At 36.4% G+C, this 27663-nt stretch overlaps 1 long non-coding RNA gene across 1 annotated transcript; it reads left to right on the forward strand.

The window, feature by feature from the left end:
• Positions 1–203: 203 nt before the first annotated feature.
• LOC125164925 (uncharacterized) lies at positions 204–20551 on the forward strand. Its single transcript, XR_007151874.1, has 3 exons — positions 204–278; positions 10133–10302; positions 20323–20551. It is a non-coding gene; the product is annotated as an uncharacterized LOC125164925 (long non-coding RNA).
• Positions 20552–27663: the final 7112 nt, after the last annotated feature.

Here is a 27663-nt window from a genome sequence, read left to right on the forward strand (position 1 = left end):
CCTCCCTCGCTCTCTGCCCCTCCCCCCACATGTTTTCTCTCTCTCTCTCTCAAAACAAATAAATAAACTTAAAAACAATGCATGGCCCTTAAAAAGAATGAGGCAACAGGTAAGTGGACAATGGCACATTCTAATATGGATTCCTCCTTTCTAGAGTCTCCTTACATACATCATGAAGAGTTCTTCTTCCTTTGAATAGAGAACATGAAGTTGCCTAAGTAACAAAAATGTTTTATGAGATGCTTTTTGGAAAGGAATAGGACCTTCCTCACCTAAAGGTAGGATAGGTGATGGTTTGGAGAGCTGTGGGAGAGTTGTCTCCTGGAGCTCAAGCCAAGAAACACATGAGAAGGAGAAAATCAGGCTATCATGTCTATTCTTGAGTTGCGGAGCAATCTCACGCTATTCCTAGCTGAGTTAGAGGAGTTGGATATTTAGTGATTTGAATGCTGATCGTTATCTCTCTTACTCTCTCCATAGTTAGAGAAGCCATGGAAAGTTTACAAACATCTCACATCAAATCTAGAGGCCCGGATCATGCATATCCTTCTTATGATATGGTTGGAGAAAGGGAGATAACTCACTGTTTTCCTTTTGAAAGTAGTCACACTCCTTGGACCCATTGTAGAACATTAATTCTTTGGTCTTAGTTTTGCCACTGGCAATTGGAGAATAAGGTCTTGTCTAAAAACTATCTAAAAAGACAGGGAAAGTGGCTAGCAGTGGGAACAATGGGAGATTAGCAGAAAAGGCATATAATCGAAAGTTGTGAGAGGGAAGGCTGGATCAGCAAGGGCAGGAGTTGTGGGTATCAGGTTCTTTGGAGTAAGAGTGTAGGATCACACAGACTGCTGGATACCATACAAGGCCATGTATCTTATTTTAGTGGCTACCTAGTGCATAGACTCATATCTAGGATTAGTGTAAAAGTTCTGACAATGACACAATAATGAAACTAGCACCGATGTAATGGAAGTTCTTTTTCTTTTGGTTTCTTCTGAAATAGAAGGAAAATAAGAATGAGCAGTCACTCTGTGATGAATATAGAACATTGCAAAATCACTTCCCATCTGCTAGCTAAATAGACAAATAACCATTAATCTTTTAAATGATAAAAACAAGAAAATGTAGTACATATATCAAGAAAACTCTTTGACCTCTCCTACCAGAAACCCCCCAAATAGGTATTTGTTTAATTTTTAATGCGCTGGTGGCTTTTGTTTTGTTTTTGTTTTTGTTTTTGTTTTTTCTTGTAGTGAACTGAATGCTAAGTCAACATTTAAAAAAAAAGCATACGAAAAAAATAGAGAGCAATGGAGAATTTTAAGTTTTTTCTATTTGTACTCTTTAGGAAAGATGTTGTTTCATTGAGAAAAGTGTCTTCAGTTCATGGTTACACTGAGAGTTATAAACAATATTACCATTTTTAAATAAAATACACAAAAGGTTTTACATTATCCCTTTCCTTATGCACAGTATTTTCTAAATTCAGATTTATTAAGGTTTAATTGATATTACTTTCACCCTTTCACGTGCATAGTTCTGTTAGTTTTAATAAACCTGTACAGTTGTGTTTTATTTACATTTTAATACTGATTTCTAGGGTTTTTGGGGAAAAATTGTTAATAAAAGACAAGATCCTAAACTCCCAATATTAAAAAAAAAAAAATTTTAGTGTCTATTTATTTTTGAGACAGAGAGAGAGGAAGCGGGGGAGAGGCAGAGAGAGAGGGAGAGAGAGAATCCCACGCAGGCTCTGGTCTGACACCACAGAGCCCTGATGCAGGGCTGGAATTCACAAACCTTGAGATCATGACCTGAGCCAAAGCCAGATACTTAACCGACCGAGCCACTCAGGCGCCCCTAAACTCCCAACTTTTAAAATTGGCTAAAGCTTGTTCAAAAATGTTTAAGAGAATTTCGAAATTTAACCTTTAAGAGACTGAATATACATATGCAATCTCTCATCGAGCTGGGGGAAGAAAAATACGTACATGCATACTAACATTAAAATATATGTTCGTAGCACTACCACATAATAGCTAGAAAATTATCTTTCATTATGATTACATTTGACCTGAAAGTTCTACTCATTTTTTAAACACTTGATATAACAGGCATATATTATCAAACATTTTTTTAATGTTTATTTATTTTTGAGAGAGACAGAGAGAGACAAAGCAAATAGGGGAGGGGCAGGGAAAGAGGAGACACAGAATCCGAAGCAGGCTTCAGGCTCTGAGCTGTCAGCACAGAGCCCGACGCAGGACTCGAACTCACAAGCCTTGAGATCATGACCTAAGCTGAAGTCGGACGTCCAACCGACTGAGATACCCAGTGCCCCTATCAAACATTTTTATAATCAGTAATTTAGTGTCTTAATTGAATACATGTTGTCTTCTAAGGATAATTGTATCTTGTAACTAAATATTGATTATTTTTTCCCAGTATACTTTAAGTTGATATCTTAAAAATTCAGTGCATGTACATATAACTTAAAATAAAATATAAATGTCTTTCATAGCTTAATGGTTTTAAGAAAAGGACACACATTCTTTATTAAGATCCATAAATGATAAAATTGATAAATTTTTCAAATGTTTTAGGTTGGTTGCACAAGAAAATAATAATGATAATGATATGATGCCAGAATAATGTCATATATTATGGCAAACTAATAACCTCCAGGGTGTTCAACTTCCATGAAATTCATTTCATATTTCATCTATTATAGAGGATCTGTGAAAAATAGTTGACTATTCCCCTTTTAAGGTATTTGGCATTGCAGGCCTGGCTCCTGAAAGCGAAGAGATTAGATATTGTCATTTTCAAAGGGTAAAATCTGTGAAAGCTGTTTTCTAATTCAAGAAATGTCTGAGCGATAAAAATCCCTTTATGCAAATAACATGGGAGGAACAAAACCCAGTCATTTTTCTCAGCTTTCAAAATAGATATATTCTTTTGTTTTAAGCAGTGCACTTCTCAGGGCAGAGGGGGGCTGCTATTTGTCATACAGACAATCAAGGATATGTGCTCACATATGTGAGGTTTACTATCCTGGGAGTTGTATAGCCCTTTGCAGAGAAGCGTTTTTAATCCTTTCACACCTGCGAATTACCATTAGAATTTTAAGTCCACTTTGTATTCAGAGTTCTAATTGGTGATGATGAGATTCACATGGAACACCAACACTGTTTGCACTTTATTGTCTTACTTTCCTATTCTTTTAGTTCCCATCGCCTACAATCAGAAGTTAGTAATGGCTCAAAGCCTCCTCTGAAACCCTGAAACAGTGTGCAAAATGTCGCCTGAATGGGCACGTGCATGTGAGAAGCAAAAGTTTTCAGAAGCTCTGTAAAGGAGTTTGCGACCGATATTAAGCACATGCCTTTTAACTGGATGTTTATTTAGAAGGTTTTAAGACCTTCCATATTTTCTCTTTGGCCTGAATTGCCAATTTTTTCCTCCATGGAAGGCACCTTCCCTGAAAGGTGTCCCCCATCTGAATATTCCTGGGCTCATGCTGATTCCCTTCTGTTCCATCTTCAACTACACATAGTCTGCACAATCCTCCTGGCCCAGTTTAGGTACCATCAGATCCATTCATCGGTGACATTTCTAGGAAAAATTAAACCTCTATGCTCCTATAGCCTCACTTCCCAACTATGGCCCACTTCAGCATTTATGGTTTCTGTTTCTCTCTTATGCACGTCTCATCCCAGTTTGCTATAGCAAATGCTTATGGAGCCTCATTTATATGTATCTTCAAAAGTCTGGTCCTGAGCCTTGCACAGACTGAGTCACACATATTGAGAAAAATCAAGTTGTGTTCTCAGTGTATTTCAAACCATCTACTTTCCATGCATTCCATGATGAAAAAGAGGAAAGGAATAAAATAACCATTTAACCAGGACAATCCTTGTTTACCACACTTTCTCAGGGTTTGGATTTTGTTATTTGTTTGTTTTCTTCATCCAGGAGTTCCTTTTTTTTTTTTTTCCTTCTGCCACTTTCTCCTTTTGACGATGGTATTGGAGAACAAATTTTGTTGAATTCCACTACTTTCTCCTATCTTCTAGTATCCTGTATGGAACAACACAATATTTTTTTTCATAGAAACAACATTTGGCAATATTTTTTTTTATTCCTTGAATTCAAATATATAACTACAATAGCATACCATAGCATAGCTTTGTTGATTTTATTTCAGAATCTCAGTAGATGTGAGCATGCAAACAAACAAACAAAAAAAAAAGTACAGAGGTTCTCACCCGTGTGTTACTTTCCTGTCACTTTCAGGACCACTGCTGACCACTGCTGGAAGTTGTGCTCTCTGTGACCCTCTTTATTCTAGCCCTTTCCCATATCACAGGGAAATATTTCATTGGATGATCCCTGAATTTTCTTGGCATAACTAATACTGACTTTTTCCTTAAAATTGTTGATTCTTTTATAAATACCTTAAGTCAAGAATCATAATTTTCCTGTGTCAGAGGTAACATTTGATTAGGAGGTTATCTCAATATTCTCTCAGATCCTACTGAGATTTACCACTAATGTCCCTCTTTTGATTTTTTAAATTGCTTTTTTATTTATTTTGAGGCAGGGGAAGAGGAGGAGGAGAAGGACGTAGAAGAAAGAGAGAGAGAGAGAGAGAGAGAGAGAGAGGGTAGGGTCCATGCTGTCAGTGCAGAGTCCTATGAGGGGTTCAATCCCACAAACTATGAGATCATGATCTGAGCCGAAATCAAGAGTCAGACACTTAATTGAGCCACCCAGGCGCCCCCATCTCCCTCTTTTGAGAAACTCTTCTTTGAAGTTTACTTCATTTGATTAGATTACAAATTATATTCTTGTCTGTCTTCTTTGTTTCTATCTACACATACTCCAATCACTGCCTATCATTCACTGAAAGCTTTGGTACACTGTACTTTGGATTCTTTTGTAACAAAACTCTTTCTACTACTACATTTCAAAATTTTTGTCTATACAGAGTTCCTCTCAGTACCAACTTCAAAGTTCCTTGACTTTCATTAATAACTATTGCATTAATAACTAGACCCCTATAATTCTAAGATAGTTATAATTCTTAGAACCTGACAAGCTATCATAAAATATCAGTAAAATCTTGGCCATTTTGCTAAGGCTTAGCATTTATTAAATGGGAATATGGACACTTGCTCTTCCCAACTTTTAGTACTTTGGGGATAAGAAGAACACATAACATGTGGACATACCTTGTACGCATGAAATCTTCATGATTATAAAGTAATATGACTTTGAAAACTATCCTTTATTCCAATATTCACCATCGGGGAAATACATGATTTTAGGTGGTCTGTGGGGAACTGTCATTTTTATATCAATGATTATGTGATTTGTGTGTTGACTATACAACCTAGACCCTTTATGTCAAAATTAGACGTCTGATCTGAAAATAATGGTGCATTACTAGTATTGAAATGGCTGGCATTGCCTGGGAGAATTTGGCAGGCTTGAGAACTCTGAAAATCAAAATACTGAATAATACAATCATCTTGATTATCCTTGTCTTCCCTGAGAAAGCAAACAAGCCTTTCTCTGGAAAAAATATTGCAGTATCTCAAAAGCCATATCTAATTGTCATTTGCCTGGTTATCAAATCCAAACTCAATATGGTTAGGAGTGAGGAAAACAACAGAGTAAGAGAAGTAAAGGGAGTGGTTATTTTAAAATATATAAATTATATTTTATATGTTATGTTAAATATATGTATATATACAATTTTGTTTCTTTATGTTTTTAAAAATATGATAGAAATGCATTTATTTAATACATAAAAAAATACACGTATTTATTTAATACATGTGGGCTGGGCATGATGCCACTTGCTAGAGACAAAATGCAATGCAAAGCCATTCATAATCACAGACCTCTTAAAATTTAGAAGGTAATGGGAGAGAGATTAGTCAAATAGTCATAAAAACAAATAAAAAAATCACTACTTTGACAAGAGCTAAAATAGAATGAGAATCTGTAATAGGGTAATTTGACTTGATCAGAGAGGTCAGAAATGACTTTGAAAGAGCAAGGCTCCAACTAAAGTATAAAGAATAAATCACCATTAACTAGATACAGAGAAGAGGAAAGGATAGCCAGGTAGAGGTAATGATAAATGCAAAGGCCCTGTGATGAGAAATCATAAAGACTACAACAGATTGAATGACATTTAGTGTCCTTCAAAAGCAAGTGAAGGAAAGCAATCATATGAGAAGCTGGAAGGGTGACTAAGGTATGAAACTATACAAGGCCTTATAAAAGTCCACAATGAAGGGACATTGATTTGATCATCTTTTATTTTGGATTATTGGGGCACTTGGGTGGCTCAGTGGTTAAGCGTCTGACTTTGGCTCAGCTCATGATCTCACGGTTCGGGTTCACGCATCAGTATCTGTGCTGACAGCTCAGAGCCCGGAGACTGCTTTGGGATTCTGTGTCTCCCTCTCTCTCTCTGCCCGATCCTGCTGTGCTCTCTCACTCTCTCTCTCTCTTGCTCTCAAAAAATGAATAAAAAATAAAATAAAATAAAATAAAATAAAATAATGAACTATTTTCACTGGTTATACTTTTTTTTCATGTGACAAATGATTGGGTTTTCCATTTCTTTCTTCCACCACTGTTTTTAGTAATAATATAAAATTTCCTTTTTAAAATTGTTAAGTGGAAATATTAAGTCAGTCTGAACAAAATGCTAGTTTGTAAAAATAATACAGGTAGTGCTCATATGATAAAAATGTACAGGTGTTGCAAGAGTACAATTTATGAAACATTGCTGTAGTCTAAATAAAACATTTTTTTTAAGGAAAGATTAAGCTTTTCAGAGACTGTTTATCATCATGTTTGGTATTTTCATTATAATGAATCAAATTTGTTGAAGGAAACTAAAACAAATAATGACAGGGGCACCTGGGTGGCTCAGTCTTTTAAGCGACCTACTTCAGCTCAGGTCATGATCTTGTGGTTTGTGAGTTCGAGCCCTGCATCAGGCTCTGTGCTGACAGCTCAGAGCTTGGAGCCTGTTTCAGATTCTGTGTCTCTCTCTTCCTCTTCCTGCTCATGCTCTATCTCTCTTTCCTTCAAAAATAAATAAACATTAAAACAAATAATGACAATAACGCTGACACTGTTTTAAAATATTTTTAAATCATTTGTAAACAGAATGTTTATAGTTCCAGAAATTGTGTATATCTTATGACATATGAAATATAGGACCAGGTATTGAACTTTGTGTTCTCAGAGGCACTTTGTTGCATAGCAGGTATATTCCTATAGAAATATTTGAGGGAGTTCTAATCTGAGGGTCCTGGTTTATGACAAACCTAGAGTAAATTTCATTATGAAGTACTACTGTTAGTTGGGGGTGGGAAGCGTGTTCACAGATTTCTAGACTCTTCTTTCAGGACTAGTGGTTTGAAATAGAATTTTCCAGGCTCAATAAAGATAATCTAAGCAGAGAAAGTAGCAATATTGAGAAGAATCTCTTCTGAACTTAACCCTCTCCTTCATGCATTTAGTCTCTTTCTATATTGTGATCCCTAATAATTTATTTAAAATATTTTTAATGTTTATTTATTTTTGAGACAGAGAGAGACAGAGCATGAGTGGGGGAGGGGTAGAGAGAGAGGGAGACACAGAATCCTAATCAGGCTCCAGGCTCTGAGATGTCAGCACAGAGCCTGACGCGGGGCTCGAACTCGTGAGCAGCGAAATTGTGACCTGAGTGAGCCAAAGTTGGACGCCTATTCGACTGAGCCACCCAGGTGCCCCCATTTATTAAAAAAAAATTGGGATGTAAATAACTCATCCTAATTTACCTAGTTCATCACTTGCTGAGTGCCAACTAGGTGCCAGGAACTGTGCTAGATTCTATAAATTCATAATCTTACTTAATCCTTACTGTTAAAGTATGAGGTTGGGATTTTAGTACCCCTTTCTTAAGATAGATCACTGAGAATCAATGAATATCAGTAAATGGCCTAATCTACATGACTAATTGAGTGCCAAAGCCAGAACTGGGATTGAAACCCAGGAAAATCTAAGAGTATTTGTCTTCCTTACCATTGTGAGATGTCTCTCCTCTCTCTCTGTCACACACACATACACACACACACACACGTCTTCAAACCCATGTACACACATATATATTTAAATATGTATAAATATATTCGTTTAGGCATTCATAAAAATGTAAATATCTGGAAATAACAGAAACAGATGTCTTATAAACTCATTACCTTGGGTGATCAGATGAAAGACCATAGGGGAGCTTAACTGATAATGAATATGCTTCAGCTATCATTTGCCATTCTACTCTCATGTATTATGGTTTCTCTGGGATCTACTTCCCACCTTTTAACTACACAATATCTAAGCTTTCACTTCTACCCACCAAAGCACAAATATGGGTACCAACAGCCAAAAAAAAAAATTGGTCGTTGGCATATAAGTCAATTAGAGATTATAAATTCCTAGTACTTTCAGATTGTACGTCAGATTCAGGAAGGACAGTTGCCAGAAAACCACACTGCTTGGAACAAATTCTGAATTACTGGCACTGCATATTGCCATATTGATTTATTGATTAAAACAACAACAATAATCTACAAGCTTAAGTGGCATCTGAAAGAAGCAAACGAATTTTTTGTGCTCCTCATTGTGCAAGTAGGTAGTTTTTTTTTGTTTTTTGTTTTTTTGTGACTATTACCAGATACTTAATTAACTTTGTAGAAATTATCGTTTAGGGTGCTTACCAAAAAAGACTCTAAGGGTTGAAGTGATGCTTTTTTACTGAATTGATTTTGTGTCCATGGGAGGATTCTTAATCAAACCTAGCCATAATACTACCATCACATATTAAACAAATAATTCCTTAATATGATAAAAATTCCCAACAGTTTTTTTTTCTTTTTTTTAAAAGTTTACTCTGTTTCTCTGAAATGTGAATAAAAAGAAGGGCCATGTTTTATGGTTAATTGAAATATCTTTTAATATGAAGTTCACCACTTCCTCTCAATAATTTTACCAAAAGTTTTCATTGAAGACCCAGGTTATCTTTCCCCTAGTTTCTCACATGCTGGGATTTGTTGATTGTATCCCAACAGTGTCTTCAGGAGTGTCATTCTCTCTATTTTGGTAATCCAGAGAATGATCAGATTCCTTTTAGGTTGTTTTGGCAAGTCTACTTTCTAAGCAGTGGTGGTTAGTCCCATCAGGAGGCGTATAATGTCTCTGGTTGTCTTTTTGTACTTTGTATCAGAAATTGATGATTATTATGTACATCCCTTATTTCATTATGGATGAAATGACGATATTCTAATTTTAACATATATCTTCTTTTATCAGATAGAATACCTCCTTAAAACAGTCTCCATATCAACTCTGATTAACAAGAATCAGAGGTTATTTACAAAAAGTGGGACAAATCCCAATTGTTTCCCTTTTGGTACAAGACATTTGGTTCTTTAGCATGTTTAAGGGTGATCAATAAAGTTTTTTTATTGTCATTATGAATGTATGGATTTAAATATTTTTAACGTATTTCAAAACATCAAATGTATTATTCTTAGCAATGCTCAAATGATTCCAGTTTTGGCTACTGAGGGCCTATTCAAGTTTGCTCCTGAGTTGTAGACATTATCCCTCAAGACTTTGCTGACACTTTTTCTTTCCATTATGACAATATGGTCCAGGGTCATCTTACACACTTCCTACCTCAGACCTAGAAGTAACCATCTGTCCAAAGAACCCTAGGTTGTTTCAATAGAAAACACTATTGAAAGACCACAATTAGGGCATCAAAGGAATTCATCCTTATTGGATTGGTCATTGATTCTAGGTCTTTTCAGTGACCCAAATAGGAAATATATGTATAAATGAGTGTGTGTGATTTCAAAAATATTATATACATATTTATGTCATTTGTTTCATGTTATTTGTATTTTAAAATATTTTAAAATTTTACTTCTGTTTAATAATGATAAAGTATATTTACATGATTTCAAAGTTGAACATATGCATAGGATGAAGGCAAAGAAATTCAGCTTATATCCTTCTCACTCACCTTCACCCTATTCTCCTCTCCTCCATCAATAAGCTTTCTGAAACTTTGTGGATTATACCTCACAAATGACCTGCAGCATAGTCTATCTAATTTTCTCCATATCCTGATGGTCACTTCATGGAATGGCTACTCATCCAGCTATGTAGTCTTACACAGGATGGGTTTTTTTTCCCCCCGCAGTTTACTCCAACAGTACACAATTGGTAAGTATTTGTGTTTTTTTCTACTTTACATTGAGTGTGTGTGTGTGTGTGTGTGTGTGTGTGTGTGATTATAATAGTGCTGCGATAAGTGGCCTTTTCGAAATAATTTATTTTGTATTATTGTCATTTAGTGACTTGCTTTTTATAAAAATCATTTTAAGGTAGGTAATTACTTCATTCAATAAAGAGAACTATTGGCTAGAAAATGAAGTGCTAAGAATTTAATTTTAATTGACCAACTTATAGACTCATTGGTCTAGTCAAATAATTGTAATGCAAACCGGTGAAAGAAATTAGGGCGGAAAGAGAGTAACATCTCTTTACATGTGAACATCTCTTCACATTTAATTGGTCTGCAGCTCAAATCTCAAACCAGTGGCAAAGCCTGTGGTGACTCAGACCACCCCTCAGCATGGCGTCTACCCAAAGTCTTCCCTCAGACTCTTATTTCTAGTTTTCTCATATCATGCCTCTACTTTCATTGTGTTCCTCTATATTTTTTCTAACACTCGCCCTTTCTCTTTTCTGTCAATTGTTGTCCATAATACATCATTTAAGAGGAAAATGAATGTTTAATAATTTTAGTCCTTGAGCCCCAGAGTGAAGTATCAATTTCACATTACCCAAGTAACTTGGCACACATCAAAGGTATTAAAGAGTCTTTCAGGCACTCCTCCATAGTGATAGGAAAAAAGAAATCTCTTTAACCCTTTAAAACTCTACCCTCTGCCACCCCTGTTCACCTGGCCTGGTTAGATATTTCATCTCCCTTACACAGACTGCCTAATTCAGTTTCCTCAGAAAAGAACTGCACTTAAATACATGTTTTCGATAGGGACATGTGGCTTCCCATTTTGTCTCAGAGAATCTTTCCTTGTCCCCACTTCGTAACATCTTAAATTATTTAAAGCGTAACATTTGTATTGTAACACATCTATCACCGTTTCTCTTCAGGATTGTCTCTGAATTGGAAGTTCCTTTTTCAGGAAGAGTGAAGGTGACTTTTAAGCCAGATTCACTGGTCTGATTTTCATACTGCTAGAACGCTTGCATGGAAATGTGTCACATCAGTTATGAACCTGTGAGTCCTGACTTCTTCTTGGTCAAAAAGCTACTCATTTTTAGAGAATCACTAAAGCCAGGGTCTTTTTCCAATTTTTTTTTTTTTTTAAGACAGGCCAGGAAATACCTATCGTTTAATGCTGGCATTTTGTTGTTTTTCTCCTTCCAATATACCATCATTTATACATAATTTGTACTCTTATGTGAATCATAAGAAGACAGTGGATTGTAAAGTAGAAAAAGGTTGAGAAAAGTCACCTCCCCATATCTTTGTCTCCCTGCATTACGTACCTGCTCACTCTCTCTTCTAGCTCCTGAAGATGCTCACACCCCTTCCCCTTCTGTTTCCAAATTAGGCCCAGCATTCCTTGTGTGGTTCCTCCATGGCTATCCTCGAATCTGCAGGCAGACAAGTAACACAAATTTTGCCACCAAACCAGAAATCAGTTTAGTTGCTTCAATATTTCGTGCAAGATACATAAATAATCTTTAGAGTCAAATTCTTGTTATTAGAAAAAGTCAAATAATTCTCAACTTTCACTGCATATTACAGCTACCTGGGGAATTTTTCAAAATAGCCAGGAAACAAGGCAAACCAATTAAGTCAGAATCTCTGAGGGTGAAATCTAGGCACCAGTAGTTTCAGATGATTCTAATGTCTAACCAAGGAGAGAATGCCTGACCAAGTACCTCTCTAAAGCTCATGCACTCTCAGATGAGAAGCCGAGGTAATAAGGTAGGTTGTCATGACCCTGAGCAGAAGAAGGTTTTTTGAATCAATGTCATCCATTCTATAAAACAATCTTTCATCAAAAACCTCATTGACCTGGGGCGCCTGGGTGGCTCAGTCAGTTGGACGTCCGACTTCGGCTCAGGTCATGATCTCACAGTTTGTGGGTTCAAGCCCCGCGTCGGGCTCTGTGCCTGCGTCGGCTTGGAGCCTGGAGCCTGCGTCGGATTCTGTGTCTCCCTCTCTCTCTGCCCCTCCCCTGCTCATGCTCTGTCTCTCTCTGTCTCAAAAATAAATAAAACATTAAAAAAAAACCTCATTGACCAATCTTCTATTTATAATTTAAAAAATAGCTAAGTTAAAACACTATTTTGAGGAATGAAATACAAAATGTCTCCATCTTGTGATTTTTTTTTTTTAAATCAGTTAACTGCTACTATTTAAATTAAAAAGTGCTACTATTTACTCTGTACATCTTCAAGATACAGAATAAAAACTTTAGGAATAATAGTCAACTTCCTTAAGGGATTTGACTGGTGCAGCATTTATAATAGTTATCCTCCAAATCCATTTATACCCCAGTATCCCATTTTATAGAGTTTTACTTTTATCCACATACAAACTTCTTTGATGGAAATTGCCCATATGCCATACAATGCATGGTTGACTTATTTTACATTTGCTTAACAGCCTTATTCCATGATTTAAGGGGACTTTTGTAAGGGCAAAACAGTCAAACAATATCTTAATAACGTGATGGTTTTAAAAGGGCACTCAAAGGCAAAATGTGAATATAGCATTTTAACATTGATTAGTAACACGAGTATACTGTAGATATTCCACGTACAAACTAAATTTAGCACATCAGTTTTGTTAGAGACATACACAGATTTTTCCTAGGTAAATGTTTATGTTTTATTTTTTATAAGGAAAGTGATATTTTTTTCACACATAAAGAATCAAGTAACATTTGTTTATATCTGTATGTATGGTAGAGTTTGAAAATTTGGTTACTTCCAAATCTCATCATGAAAATATTAAAATTTGTATATTTTTAATTTGTGAGAGGTGATACCAGCTGCTTCTTTATGCATTGTATCTGCTCAGAGATTTAACTCATGCGCCTGGGAGCATATGCTTTTTAGAAAACACTTCAGTAAACATTTGGATGTTGTCAAACTTATAACTCTGGAGAGAAAGTGCACTCTATTATTTTAATTATATTTTAGTATGTGGCTGTATGTCATTAGATTTCCTTTAAGTGTTATATTGATATATGACCATTACATAATTTATAAAAATATGTATGTAAACACACATATCTATATGTGTATGTTTACACTCATATTAAAATCCTTAGAGAAAATATAGTATTTTTGCCATAACAATGACAACCAATTCTTATTTTTTCGGCATAATTATTTAACCAATTACTGAAATTGACTTGATATACTCTTGCTTGTTTTACTTTAGTTACAATAAAACATGACACCTGAAATTTAGGAACATGATTCGCAAAGATAAGACATAATGTATTACTTTTGAAAATCTAAATATGAATTGATAACATAGGTGCCTGTGTTCTATTATTTTTAACAATATTCCACACCAGAGACTTCTGCAATACCTAAACTAGAATATAAGTAGTTGGCGTGTGTTTCTATAAAGTTCACCTTTTCTGCAGTGCATTAGCAAACAGAAATATGACTACAATCTCATTTATGTTATGGACATAGGCAAGCATGATAAATAAGGCTTGGTTAACCACACAGCGCAAGACCATGAGGGGAGAGAATCTATAAACAAAGCATCTTACTGGAGCGGAGCGAATTCTAGAAGGCTCATCCAGAACACAGAAGGGAAGATCCAGTGCAGTGGACAGAACACCAGTGGGTCAGGCAGTAGACCACGATCCGCCATCGGATGAGTTCTTGGCAGCATAAAGTGAGATCGTTAGTACTTTCATGGGTAGGTGGTGCAAACAATGAGGATTCCAGGGAATATTCCCAAAGGAATGTCAGCCTCACAGAATTTCACCAGCTGATAAAAAGGCAAAAACCAAAAAAGTCTGGAGCAGGATTGAGTAATTTGGATTTGGAACGGTAGGAGAATAAAACTAGCAAGACGAAGGAGGCTCCAAAGGTCAACTTTAGAATTGGGACAGTAAGTGCAGAGGACACATCAGGTATAAGAAAGAAGTTCAGATAGAACCAAGGACCATGCTTAGGGTCAGAGGCAAGAGAGTATCAGTTAGCGGTAGGCACCAACATTCATACATCCCTCCTGATGCAGGACAAGACTGGCTCCAGATACACTGGGGCAGAACTCTGGAGGGTACAAGGGCAAGATTCTAAGGTCTGGGATGGGGAAGAAGAGGGATACAAAAGTTCCAAACCAAACAGCATTTCATATGGGCACCAGCATTCCAGAAGTAAATAACATCAATTAAGTTTTAATAGAGTCTGCAACCATGAGTCTACAGAATAAAGAGTCAGGATTGGAGTCCACAGCTTACTGTGAGAGCCAATGTGGACTCTGTAAGCACCAGAGATTTATACTGGACTCTAGTGTACAGAAGGAACTCCAAGCGTTTTGTTCTAAGCTGGGAAGAAATTCTAGGTGTGTAAAGTTTCTTAGTAGAGTGCTATCACTTCTATCAAGACAGGATATGAAGTGGGGCGCCTGGGTGGTGCAGTCGGTTAAGCGTCCGACTTCAGCCAGGTCACGATCTCATGGTCCGGGAGTTCGAGCCCCGCGTCGGGCTTTGGGCTGATGGCTCAGAGCCTGGAGCCTGTTTCCGATTCTGTGTCTCCCTCTCTCTCTGCCCCTCCCCCGTTCATGCTGTCTCTCTCTGTCCCAAAAAAAAAAAAAAAAAAAAACGTTGAAAAAAAAAAAAAGACAGGATATGAAGAATTCAGATACTCACTTTTATTTTGTCAAGGCAGCCTGGAAACAATGCTTTTTCTGCAGATTCAACTACATATTACCTATCTTCCAAACATGAATTGAATTCTAACAAACCATAAGCGTTAGAGTACCTAGTGTGAGGGTTTTGTTTTTCTCCATTCACATGAGGGTGAGTTTGAATTATATCACATCCTAAACTTCTATTTTACTTTCTCTTGTGTTATACTTGAGAAAATGTGCATTTTGGAGGCAATATAAAATGGTATATAAAGTTAGGTAACTTAAATTTATAGTAATGAATTTATGATCTTAAAGAAAATGTCTTTATTCCTAATGCCGAATTAAATATATATGTATTACATATATAATATAAATATGTATTAAATATGTAATATAAATATTGTATGTATGTATTTAAGGAGGGAAAGAGGGAGTGAGGGTGTGAGGGAGGGAGGGAGAGAGGGAGATGAAATTATATGTTTTGCCTGTGGAACTCCAAGGAGAAGCAGTATAATCAAGATCAGTAAGGTGGTTTCCCCTTACTAAGACAATATAAAGCTCAATAAATAAAAAAAAAATGATAGTGATATGACGAATATTATAATCTTCCCAATTGTCATCATTGGAATAAAGTTTTACTTATTGCAGAGAGATAGCTTTGTAAACTTTCTCTTTGGCGAGCTGATTTTTCCATAAAAGTACAAATAGGGCTCCATGGCGTTCACCACATAACACAGCTTCCCTGGCTTTTAACAGCCTAATCATTCTTTTGTTGTTTCAAACAAAGCAGCCTTACTCCATTTGAGCCAGACTGGTTTAATGCTTCTTCTTCAAAATTAAGTTTTATCTTTAAGAGAAGGTGCGGTTTTTATATCGCTTAGTAACAAGGAAGGAGGTTTTCTTTTAACCTCTTTGTAGTCTACATGTCAATAGATGACAGATTTGTGCTATTTAAGCTAGAAAGAAGTCATACATTATCACCTCGATCTGGCCCAACATAAACTTGTTAATAACTGCAGTTTATGAATATTTATCATGAGACAAGTGGTTAAAGAGACAGTACATTTTTCATTTTCAGGTAGCATTCCTGATAATTATGCAATTTAACACTGATTAATCAGACTGAGTGAGGCTTTACAAATATGGGCATGCCTGATTTTGTCTTATCTTTTGTGAATCTTTCCTTCCTTGCATTTCAAAACACTCTGTATGATCTCTATTGGAAAATGCCTCAACACCCTTTTGGAGACAGAGTTTTAGTCTTGACCAAAGCTTCTCCAGGATACAAAATTGGAGCTGGGATCAATAAGAATAGTTGAAACAACTGTTGTTAACTAATCATAGTTCCTTAACGGAAATATTAGGAGATCAAACGTAGGCCTTTGAAATAGGATACAGTCTTGAAAGATGTGACACGCCATTATGAAGTGAACTAAAATTCCACATTCCAGAACCTCAGTTCCTCCCAGGTGTCAGTTTAGGTCCTCAGCCATTTTTCTGCTCCTTGCTCTCCATTCCTAAGGCTTTCCTGTGTGTGATCTATTTTCCTGAGAAAACTTTCCTCTGAGCTGAAAGCCTGAGAACTCTTAAGTTCAGATGAATGATAATGAGCATTGTCAAAGAGGCAGTAAAATTGAGTCCTTGGTTCTGGCTGCTGAGCCAAGAGCCACAGGAGTTAATTGTGTGAATGGTAATGAGACCAGGGAGGCAGCAGATGCTTGCGCGTGCCTTTACAATCCAAATCCCACCAACAAATTCCTCCCACAGAAACTTTGAGGGACATCTTGGCACCCTGGAGATGGAGAGAGACCCAGCCATCGCCACATGCCACCTGCTAGACCCATTGTTAAAAAAAAAAAAGCCCATTACAATAACAAAGTTGTTTGCTGTCTTTTGCAATGACTTTATGGCACTGGTTTTACCATGTTTGAGGAATGGAAGGAGAAAGAACATCTGATTCTTTATAGAGAAACATTTGCACCCAAAACAGTTAACGACTTAGGTAGAAAGACTGATGCTCAATATATGATGCATATTCTTCTGATATGCCATGCCCTAACTTCTCCTCTTGTAACTCCCCACCTAGGCTGTTTATTCTAGGGCAGATTTACAAGGCCACATACTTTTGGATGACATTAAGGAAAGGAGACATTTTTTGTCCCTACAGAAAAAACAAAAGAAAAAAAAAGGTTAGGATGTAGAATTGTTATAAATATTCATTTCTTAATAAAAACAAAAACTCTTGATCTTTTGAATAGCCTTAGCCAAAATGTTCTGTTTTTGTTGATTGAGTGAGAGTTGTCGCTCACCAATCATTTAGTAATTTTAATTTGTTAGATATCTAGGAATAGGAAGGCCAGCGTGCCCTGGCTTAGGGAAATAAATGACCAGAATGGAGGCAAGCAAAATTGGAAGTGATTCTCACATCCTGGGCATTTTAGGGTTGTTTGGCAATATTTTATACGTGACAGTTTAGAATTTTCCATGAGAACAGCAGAACAGCATGAAACATTAAGAAACTCTATTATATATTAGTTACTTTCACTGTTGAGGATGTATATACCTGCTTTGAGAAAACACTGGTCTGCTATTCCTTGTAGGAAAAGCCCATTACAATAACAAAGTTGTTGGCTGTCTTTTGCAATGACTTTATGGCATTGGTTTTACCATGATAGAGGAATGGAAGGTGATTTTCAGTCGTGGGATATAGAACTTCCTTCAATGGTGGCTGCAGATGGGGTAAGATTTGTCACGTTTACACTACCGGAAGAGAGAGGCTCAATGTCTCCGTGGAGGTTTAACAAAAGCTGCTTAGGTTCTCACTTTCTGCTCACTGGTTGACCCTCACTATTATAAAAGTAGTTAGTTAGGCTGGAATTTCTGAATTCACTGTGGACAACATTTGATGGTCTTGCATTAACAATACAGATTTTTAGGTTGAAATATTTACATGCTCTGTACGTTCATATCATTATTATCGGTTCAAGTTTTGGCCGTATAAACTCTATGGTGCTGGATTGTTCTGTTTGTCAAAACCCAAGATTCTATAGTAAATAAAAAAAAAAACTGTGTTCTTTTCATAATAATAAAATATGTGCTTCTGACTTACCGAGAAGTCAGATATGGAAGCATGTGGGAGCAATATGTAAATGCCAAGCAAGCTGTTTATACTGGGATATGCTCCTGCATAATAATCATAATCCAATTCTAGCAGAAACCTTTTGAATTTAAAACATTGTAGAGTTACAGCAAAACAGAAAGAACCGCAGCAAATGTTGTAGTTGCTGATTATTTGTGAAAAAGCTCAAATATGTTTACTTTTTTTTTTGCACATCAGGGGTTTCTAGAAGTTTAACACTGTCCAGAAAAATCACTTTCAAACAATTTCATTGTGCTTTGGTAAACTACACTGAATAAATATGGGAAGAGGTGAGATTTGCTTTTCCATATTCCTATTACTAGAAGAATCCATTAAAACAGAAATGCACAGCCATTTTGTCTATGAAAGTTTGTATGAAGAAAGTGCATATTATTTTATTATTTCCTTAAGTTAATGTTGGAAATTCAGACATTTGATGTGCAGACTTGATGTGCAGACTGTATTTGCTTCTTAAAATGTAAAGACAGATTTTTTTTTATTGTTATTTATTTGGATGGTTAAATTCAGTACTTTTGGCAAAGCAACATACAGCACATTTGCTTGCCTTAAATTATGTTATTTGCTTTGCCAGGAATGTTAGTGTCTTTCATTTACCCTCACAACAGAAAGCAGAGTTTCTAGAAAAGTTTGTCAAAATAAATAATATACTCTTGAGTACTTGAGGTAAGCAGGATATCCAGGTGCACCTTTTATGCCTTCCTCCCAAATTTAGGATTCATTACTTTATACAAAAAAAATATATTTGTGGAGAGTGACTTAACACTGGGAAGGCTGGAGACGGTATGAACAATGATGAAACATCAAAGAGCTGATGAGTGGGAAGCGGGTTTCTTTGATCTCAGGTCAGTATCTCTTGTACAGCATTGTGTCTGTCCCCCATTAGCTTTAGCTCAAATACTGGAATGTTCCTGATTATAACATACATAGGAATCTGAATGTCTACTCTCCTTTTCTCAGTGTCCCAGACTTTTTATTTGCACCTTTAAATGTACAGATAATTCACTTGTGTTTCCTTCTAGATGAGCCTGATCTTAGAGAAATACCACATGGTGGATGAAGATGTCCTAAGGGATCTGAGATTTTTAGAATCAGGAAAATATCACCTCCACCTTTGCCTCCTCTGTTTTCTCCAGTCCTGCCTAAGAATCACTTCAACTAATCTTGTAGTATTGATAATTGTCAAGGATACTATCCAAAGGACAAAGTAGTGATAATATATTTTCATTGCATGGGTTGCAATACGTTTCCATTCACAATTTCCCTTGATGTGTACTGATATCTTTTCCCATAGCTTCATAGTTTTGAAAACATTAAGAAATTTAAAATGGGACAGGCTTTTTCAATTAATACTTAAAACAAATAAAAAATTATGACTATATGGGAAGATTTTGGAGGCAGTTACAGATATCAACAATTCAATATCAATTAGATATTAGCTGTGCGAAAGTTTACTTAAACCTGTGAGCCTTAGTTTCTATACCATAAAATTGTTGTAGGATTAATGTGGCAGAAAATACGTGCTTTGCGCTCCACTCAATATCCACTGTCCACTGTACTTTGTTAACCAAGTCTCGATATTTTAGCACTTTGTATGACATGAAGGAGTTACTCCTCTAACCCAGACCTAAAGCCTTATTAATCTAGACCAATCACAACAATTCCACTCTCCTTGCTAGAGACTAAAGAAGGCTCATGTGACACAAATCTGACCAATGAGCTTTAAGTGGAAGGCTCCTAGAATATATTTGTTTTCTTATTTTTTTTTTTTAATTTGAGTATCGTTGACACATAATGTTACAGTAGTTTCAAGTGTATAATTTAATGATTTGACAAATTGATATGTTATGCTATGTTCACCACAAGTGTAGCTATCATGGCTATTACAACATCATTGACTGTATTCCTTACACTGTGCCTTTATAATAAGTATTCCCATGACTTATTCATTCCATAACTGGAAGCTTGTATCTCCCTCTCCCTTTCACTCATTCCCACCCCCCCATCTCCCTCCCCTCTGGCAGCCATCAGTTTATTTTCTGTATTTATGGGTCTGATTCTGCTTTTTGTTTGTTTATTCTTTTTTTTATAATTCCACTTATGAGTGGAATCCTATGGTATTTGCTTCTCAGTCTCACATTTCATTTAACATAATACCTTCTAGATCTATACTCTCCTCTGGGTGAAAGAAGATCCATAAAAGAAATCCTGCCTTTTTGTGATTCAGTTCAGTGGAGAGATATTTCCTGGAAATATAATGACCATCTTGGGAAGGTAAAGGAACCCACACAGGAAGGCTAAGAAGGAGAAGGCAGCATACTGAAGATGAGAGACCAGAAGTTAGGGAGAAACCTATTTTCCTGATGGCATCACTGGGCTGCTTAAATATTCCACACCAGAAATGCCCTATCTCTGTGTATTTTGTGTTTTGTGATAATAAACTCCTTATTGACACTCTGCGTTCTGTTACTGTATTGCATACATTTCTAGCAATTATAAACATTTCATTATTCAGGTTATAGTAAAAATTAAATAAGGAAATACAAACAAAGCGCGTGGCACATAATGGTGTTCAGCAACTATTGCCTGTTACTGTGTTCCAAGATGCTAACGCTTAATCGCTATGTGAAATGCAACTTTTTTCAATGGCATATTTTATGAGTAACTCAATCTAAATGTAAACTCTTAAATTTGCCCTCTTAATTACATTTTTGAGTAGATATTTTCTAAAATGTTATGCTGCTTTGGGGACAGTGTTTTCTAAAATGCTTTCTTGTTTAAGTGAGAATCTTCTTAGGAAATTAAATTCCTGTAAATAGAGAATATCGATTAGTTTATTATAAATAAACTCCTCTGGATTCAAAATAGATATTAGATGGTAAGAAAGAGGCACCATATTGTCACAAATGGATAGTCTGCTATATGTCTTATAGGAAATTGGCATTATTTTCAAAGAAGCCTTCACAACTCTCCCCAGTTTTATTCCAATTGAAACATTTTCTGTAGTATAATTAATACACATTCAGACATTTATCATGGAAAAACTGTGTGCAAACTGTTCATTTTCTTCCTAGGTTGGTAAAGGGGTAGGAAGTATAGACATTTCAGAGGCCAGCCAGATAGCTAGATATCTGTGTCCCAAATCTATAAATCATGTGTTTCCTTGATCTTGTAAAATCTGAATTATTCTTGATAAAAGTTGCTATTTGAGAGAATACCTTGAACCTTTTCTTTTCCTTGTAAAATGAAGCAGCCCACAATGTGATAACATTGCTCTCTCTTACTGCACCACAAATCCTGGAGTCCTCCTCACTGAAAGTGGCTCACCTGGTGGATAGAAACCATGGACTAAATAATTTCCCACAACTTCTAAGTAAATAAGTAATTGGATGGTGAAGTCACAATTAACCTAGCTGAATTTACTAGTAGTACACTTTTGTGCATAACTGATGCTAATAATTCAACAGACATTTATTTAAGTTTATTATTCTATATTAAAGCCTCCTTTCAAAGGGTTGTAATCGAATCTATATATCAAAAATAGCATTCATTTGACTTACAGCACTCAAGTGGATGCTCATCGGTCTAAGTCATATTAGTTACCCTTTATACTTCCAGAAGTGATATCTTAAGAGTAGACATCAATGTGTATATAGTGGGATGCTCCTAGTTTGAAAAAAAGAAGTTGGATATATTAGATATTTATTGGAGACATCCAGAAGTATTGTACATGAAATGGAAGCATCGAAAAGAAACTTTTTGCCACGCTTCAATTTCTTTTCTTAATCCTTAGCTAGAAATACTTAAGGATAAATAAGCAGTATACCAAGATTTACTTTCCCACACCAGTGAATGTTGAAGAAATACTGGCATGGAGAACATAAGGTAAACTTATAATTTATATATACTTGGTAGATGCAGAAACACACAACCAGGGATTCCTATGTATATACGTGTATACAAATGCACATGTATGTGATGACATTGGAAATATTTTCGCCTTCAGGAATAACTCTTCACGAAGAATTGCATCTTTTTTTTCCAAGTATTTCTCCCCCTAATGCAAAGTGTACTGCCTCAATGGTGGAGGACAGGATGTTAAGTGGCATAAAACATGGGATCCAGAGGAAACTTTTATTTCCTTCTCTATGAATTTAGCCAAATCAACAAGTTTTCTTCCGTCACCTCTATGTATATTCTTGAATAAATGGTATCCAACCTCTGGCCCTTTCTGTGGTAATCTTTACCATATGCCACCTGTTTAAATTCCCTGGAGCAGCCAAATCTCACAGCACACAGGATGTGAGTGCCATCTTGTACTTCAGGATTCCTACCACTTCAGACAATAGAGTACTCTCTGGAACAATGTGTCTTGAACTTTAATGTGCATAGGGATTGGCGGAGAATCTTATTAAGATGCAGAATCTGTGTGAGTAGGTCTGGGGTGCTGTCTGAGATTCTGCATCTCTAACAAATGTCCAGATAATGCCCATGCTGCTGCTCTCTGGACCCTATACTTGTGTGGCAATGCTTTAAACTAAGAAGTGAGACCCAGCTCAGTTAAGGGCTTACCCCACTTCCCTGCAAAGTCCCTCACATCCCCCAAACAGCAGATTTGGGGGAAAAAAATTAAATACAGGCTTAGTATTCTGCCTCAGTTTTCTGCCCTGAAGAGAAGGCATTTAAGGGACTATCGGTCACACGATTAATTCTAAAATCAACGTTGCTGCCTTCTGGTTTAACTTTGTAATCTGGTCTAGAATTTTGACTTGGCTCCCAGTATGTGCCCATTCTCAGAATACAGGCTCTTAGGTGGCTGTCTTATTCTTTCATTTTAATCTCTAATTTCATAACCTGTCTGGCTGGGGAGGCATGAAGTCCTAAAATAAGCAGGAGCTCACCTACATGGGTCACATCCAGACTCAGCTGATTACCTGGTGCCAGACCCTAAGTCACTTGGTAGAACTTGGCATGCTACCTTTGGCAGGACCTCCCAAGTACTGATTGCCCACTCAGACAAAACTGACCCAGCATCTGTCACTGCATTTCATGGGCTCCAACTCTTCCTGATCCTCTGTCGATGGCTCGCTCTTGGCACTTGCATAGGTCTGCCTCCAGGTGTGTGGCCCTCCTGTGGGCATTTAATCTATTCAGTTTTGGTCGGAATCTATGAAGTCCATTTCTATTCTACAAGTCTAATCTGAGTTTAGAGCCCATTTGTATTTACCAGTCTTTGATCTTATGGTGATAACTTTGTTCCAATAAAGAGTTTATATTGTTCAGTGATTTTTATTATTATATTATTGAATAGATTAGTAAATGGAATACAGGGAATGACATAAAGAGATGTAATATGATTGGTAGAAAGTCCAATAGTGCTTTCTAAATGAAAATCTTATTTGACAACTTTTATCTTTCCTTGTCATTGCCAAGATATCATATCAAATTATATCCTTTTGCTTTCCCAGTATAGTGTGACATGATTCTTTTTTAAACTGTTCATTTCAAACTGTTTGAGAACAGGCAAATACTAGATGTGTGTCTTACCAAATAAAAGAGACAATTAAGCACCTGATAGACCTCTTTTAACTGTATTATTAGATATATTTCTATAGTCAGGGTCTGAAGGCATACTTAGATATATGTGATAGAGCTTTTGGAATTTTCATCAGTGAGCCAGCAAGTTTTCAAAAACATCATAGATCAGTACTATTAGTTTTGTCGATTATGTTTCAAAGGTGACAGTCATAAATCAAAAATGGAGAGCTTCCTCTTTCCAGCATAAAATTATATAAACATCTAAACCAAAAGTTTGAAAAGCAACAAGGATGGCAAATATAATCAACTTTTTTTTTTTCCTCCAATACATGTTAGGAAGAAAACAGACCCAGAATCTAAGAAAAAGAAACTAATCTTGCTTGTATATTTACTCTTGGCCAACCTCTGTGGGAAGCTCTGATTGTTTAATTCTTCCAAGAATTCTTGATGGTGTATTATTATTACTACCAGAGGATTAGACAGACTCAGGGAAGTTAAATAATTTGTTCAGGGTCACACAGCTAACAACTGGTCTTAAACAGTTCCAAGGTATTAGAATACTTTAACTCTACCCACTTTTTTTTCTGGTAAAACTTTAGCTCTTATCTAATTTCCCAAGGTACACAGTAGAGTAATTACTTAGGCTTGTTATGGACATGTGGTGTCAAGCAGGACCAGGAATTCCTCCTACAACACATCTCACGACAAATGCTAGGAGGAATGAGTGTAATGTTATCTTAATCTACAAGAAGATTGTGAGATTTGTATTATTCTTTTGACGATGGGGAAGATATGACATGCTCAGATGGAAGTGAATATTTATTTCTCTACCTATTCTTTTGCATTTTACATGCTCTAATAAAATGCAAATAACCAAGAATTTAAAAAACAAAAACAAAAACAAAAACAAAAACAAAAACAAAAACAACTCCACATCTGCAGGGCACCTGGGTGGCTCAGTCTGTTAAGCATCCGACTCTTGATTTCAGCTCACGATCTCAGTTTGTGAGCCTGAGCCCCACGGCTATGCTGACAGTGCAGAGCTTGCTTGAGATTCTCTCTCTCTCTCTCTCTCTCTCTCTGTCTGCCACTGCCCCCTCTCAAAATAAATAAATAAAACATTTAAAAAACCCCTCCACATCGGATTATAAGAAATTTTAGGACTTTAATTTTGTGTTTCAGTACCAAAAAAGACACTATTCATGCAATGGAGAGACGTTTGAGCTTTGTAGTTGAGTCTTACATTCCCCTGACTCTTAGTAACAAGGGAAACATTACAGATTTGGAATTATAAAGCTTCATTTTCTTTAAAACAAAAGTAATCAAAATAAATGGCATAATAAAACTCCTATTAGAAATGACAGGATGTATTGCAAATGTCAGCTGGTATCTTTTCTCTAGTTTAGCAATTTTCAGCCAACTTGGGCTGAAGTGGTGAAAGGAACATTGGGGGCAGAACATACACAACAGGATGGAAATAACCAAGATTCTCCTCTGGGAGTTAGGAGCCCTTTGTCCTCATGCCTAACATCACTCAGAATTCCTCCAGAAGCAGAGCCATCTCTTCCCTTTGTCAACAAAGGCTACCATCTAGAAGGTGGATGGACTTCAAGGAACATTCAATCCTTCTTCTCTGGGTATCTGAGATGTGATTTTAGAGGGTCTAAACTTCTTCGTGACTACTTATTCATGACCTTGTAAAATTCTAGAAGACAGAGAAAGTTCAATCAAATCATCATTAGATGACAACTAACAGACGTTTATCATTTTTCTCCCCTAATACAAACTGTTTGACAAATAGCAAATGACAGGAGAGCAGTGTCTTTTGTTTTGTTTTGTTTTGTTTTGTTTGTACATTCTTTTCAGGGCTACCAAATAAGGACATTTTGAACTGCTGAAGCTAATCAAAAGTGCAAGATTTATTTCCTATTTTGTACTTTTTGCAAATGAGTTTGGAAACACAGGAGTATATCCTAAGGAGAAATCAAAAGCCCAGGGCTATCAAGTAGATATATATAACTTCTCAGGAACCGATTGGTAAGCTGCAAATGAAATGGTGCTTGATGAGAGTGATATCACAAGTGAAAAAAAGCCATCCTCCATGAAAGAATTCCAAGACCTGATCATAGAAACACACTCTTTATGAGTACAATATATATTAATTTACAACCTATTCTAAATACTTCAGTGTGGTAATCTGAAGCTGGTTTGACAAGGATTAACTCGGTTCAAACTCATTGTCAAAAATAAAAGATAGATTTTTAAATTTATTTTTCCTTCTTAAGTGTTCGGGACAAGTGTCCTCTACGTTAAGGTAATCAAGTCTATGGCCCTTAGAGATTTTGGGGATAGACTTATCAAATCCACAAAGAAAACTCTCCTAGAACTAATGGAATGAGATTACCTTTGAATTCTCACCCCAACTTTGAATAGTCACTAATTCCTTTCTTTGCTCTTTTGGTGTTTGCAAAGGGGTTCGCTAAAGCCTGCATTGATATAATTATTGGCTCAGCTTGTTAGAGATCCAGGCCAGATGGCTATGGGTTTCTAAAGTCCTAGTTGCTTGTGGTAGTCTTCCTAGTTTGCCTATAGGGTTTGGGGATCAGCAATTTGAAAGGGCTACAACCTTGTAAAACAGTATTATTCATGGGGGCAGAATGTTCATCAGCGTGACCCAGTGCTAAATACATTCATTATAGGCATTCCTATTCTGCACAATTTGCCACACAGCGCTGGTTTCTGGAGGGGGAAAAAAGACAATGGCTTATAAAATGCTTTTGAATGCCTAAAAAGAAGGAGAGTTCACGCTGGGAGTCCTCTGCTTTCTTTCTTGGAAGGAACCTTCTTAGTGACTTTAGCTGAGCTCTGCTGAGAGTAAGCAAAGTGGAAAAATCAGAAAATTACCTTTTTTATATGTTTCTGGGGGGCAAAATAGAGAGTGGGAGAAAATAAATGGAAAAAAGTGACAGTGAGATTATGCGAAACAGCAAATATGCAAGTGGATGAAGACAGCTGAGGAATAATGCAAGAGGCACACACACACACACACACACACACACACACAAAGAAGAAGAAGAAAGAAAGAAAAAAGCAGCAATAGAGCCGTGATGATAAACTTAAAAGAAATTGTAGAGCAGAAAGAATATCATAAATAATCATATTTTCAAATAAGAATACCCTATCAGTTTCTGTGACCCGGATATAAAGCACAAGCCTCCCATGACATTTCCCAGCATTCTGATGCACGCACAATGCAATTTTCGGCTCAGGCATTTTATTCTTCAATGTAAACAAGCTTTGGGTTCTTAAAATACATATCTGAAAAGTGCTTTCATAAATAATGCATATATTATAAAAATTTGACTTGTAAACTACAGGGTCCAGGTCCCCCCCCCCCCCCCCCAGTCTACATTGTGAAGGCTCACCATGTATAGAGAAAACCTTTTGGTAGAAACTGGCATGCTAAAGCATGAAATGTCTTTTACTGAAGGCAAATAGGATTTTTTGAAGTACAAGACAAAGAAATATCATAGCCAATTTTGCCCCAACTCAAAGAAAAAAGTGATAGATGGTAGAACTATATCGGTAATTAGTTTCAAATCCTAAGGTGTTCCTTTAAATCTTGCTAATTAAGAGAATTCAAGAGTGGAAAATAGTCCTTTTCTTATCTTCAAAGAATAAAGATGAAAGAAAAACAGAAAATGAAACCTCCTTACTTGTTCTGTTCTTTAAAACAGAGCCCCAAGAAAATCTGCCTGTGCTCACAGGAGAAAGACCCAAGCATTTACAGAGGGGGAGGGGAAGGGGGCGGTCTGAGAAGCATAATTAGAAGCAAGTTTTCAAATTTTATTAAATTCCTTCACCAACAAAATGCACTTAGAGGTATTTCAAGTTAAACCAGTACTTAAAGACTATGAAAAGCAAGATGATTACATGTTTGCGGAAGAAGAAAGGGCAATTAAGAAAA

Source organism: Prionailurus viverrinus, chromosome B1, assembly GCF_022837055.1.
Source record: "Prionailurus viverrinus isolate Anna chromosome B1, UM_Priviv_1.0, whole genome shotgun sequence".
In the NCBI taxonomy this organism is placed as follows: domain Eukaryota; kingdom Metazoa; phylum Chordata; class Mammalia; order Carnivora; family Felidae; genus Prionailurus; species Prionailurus viverrinus.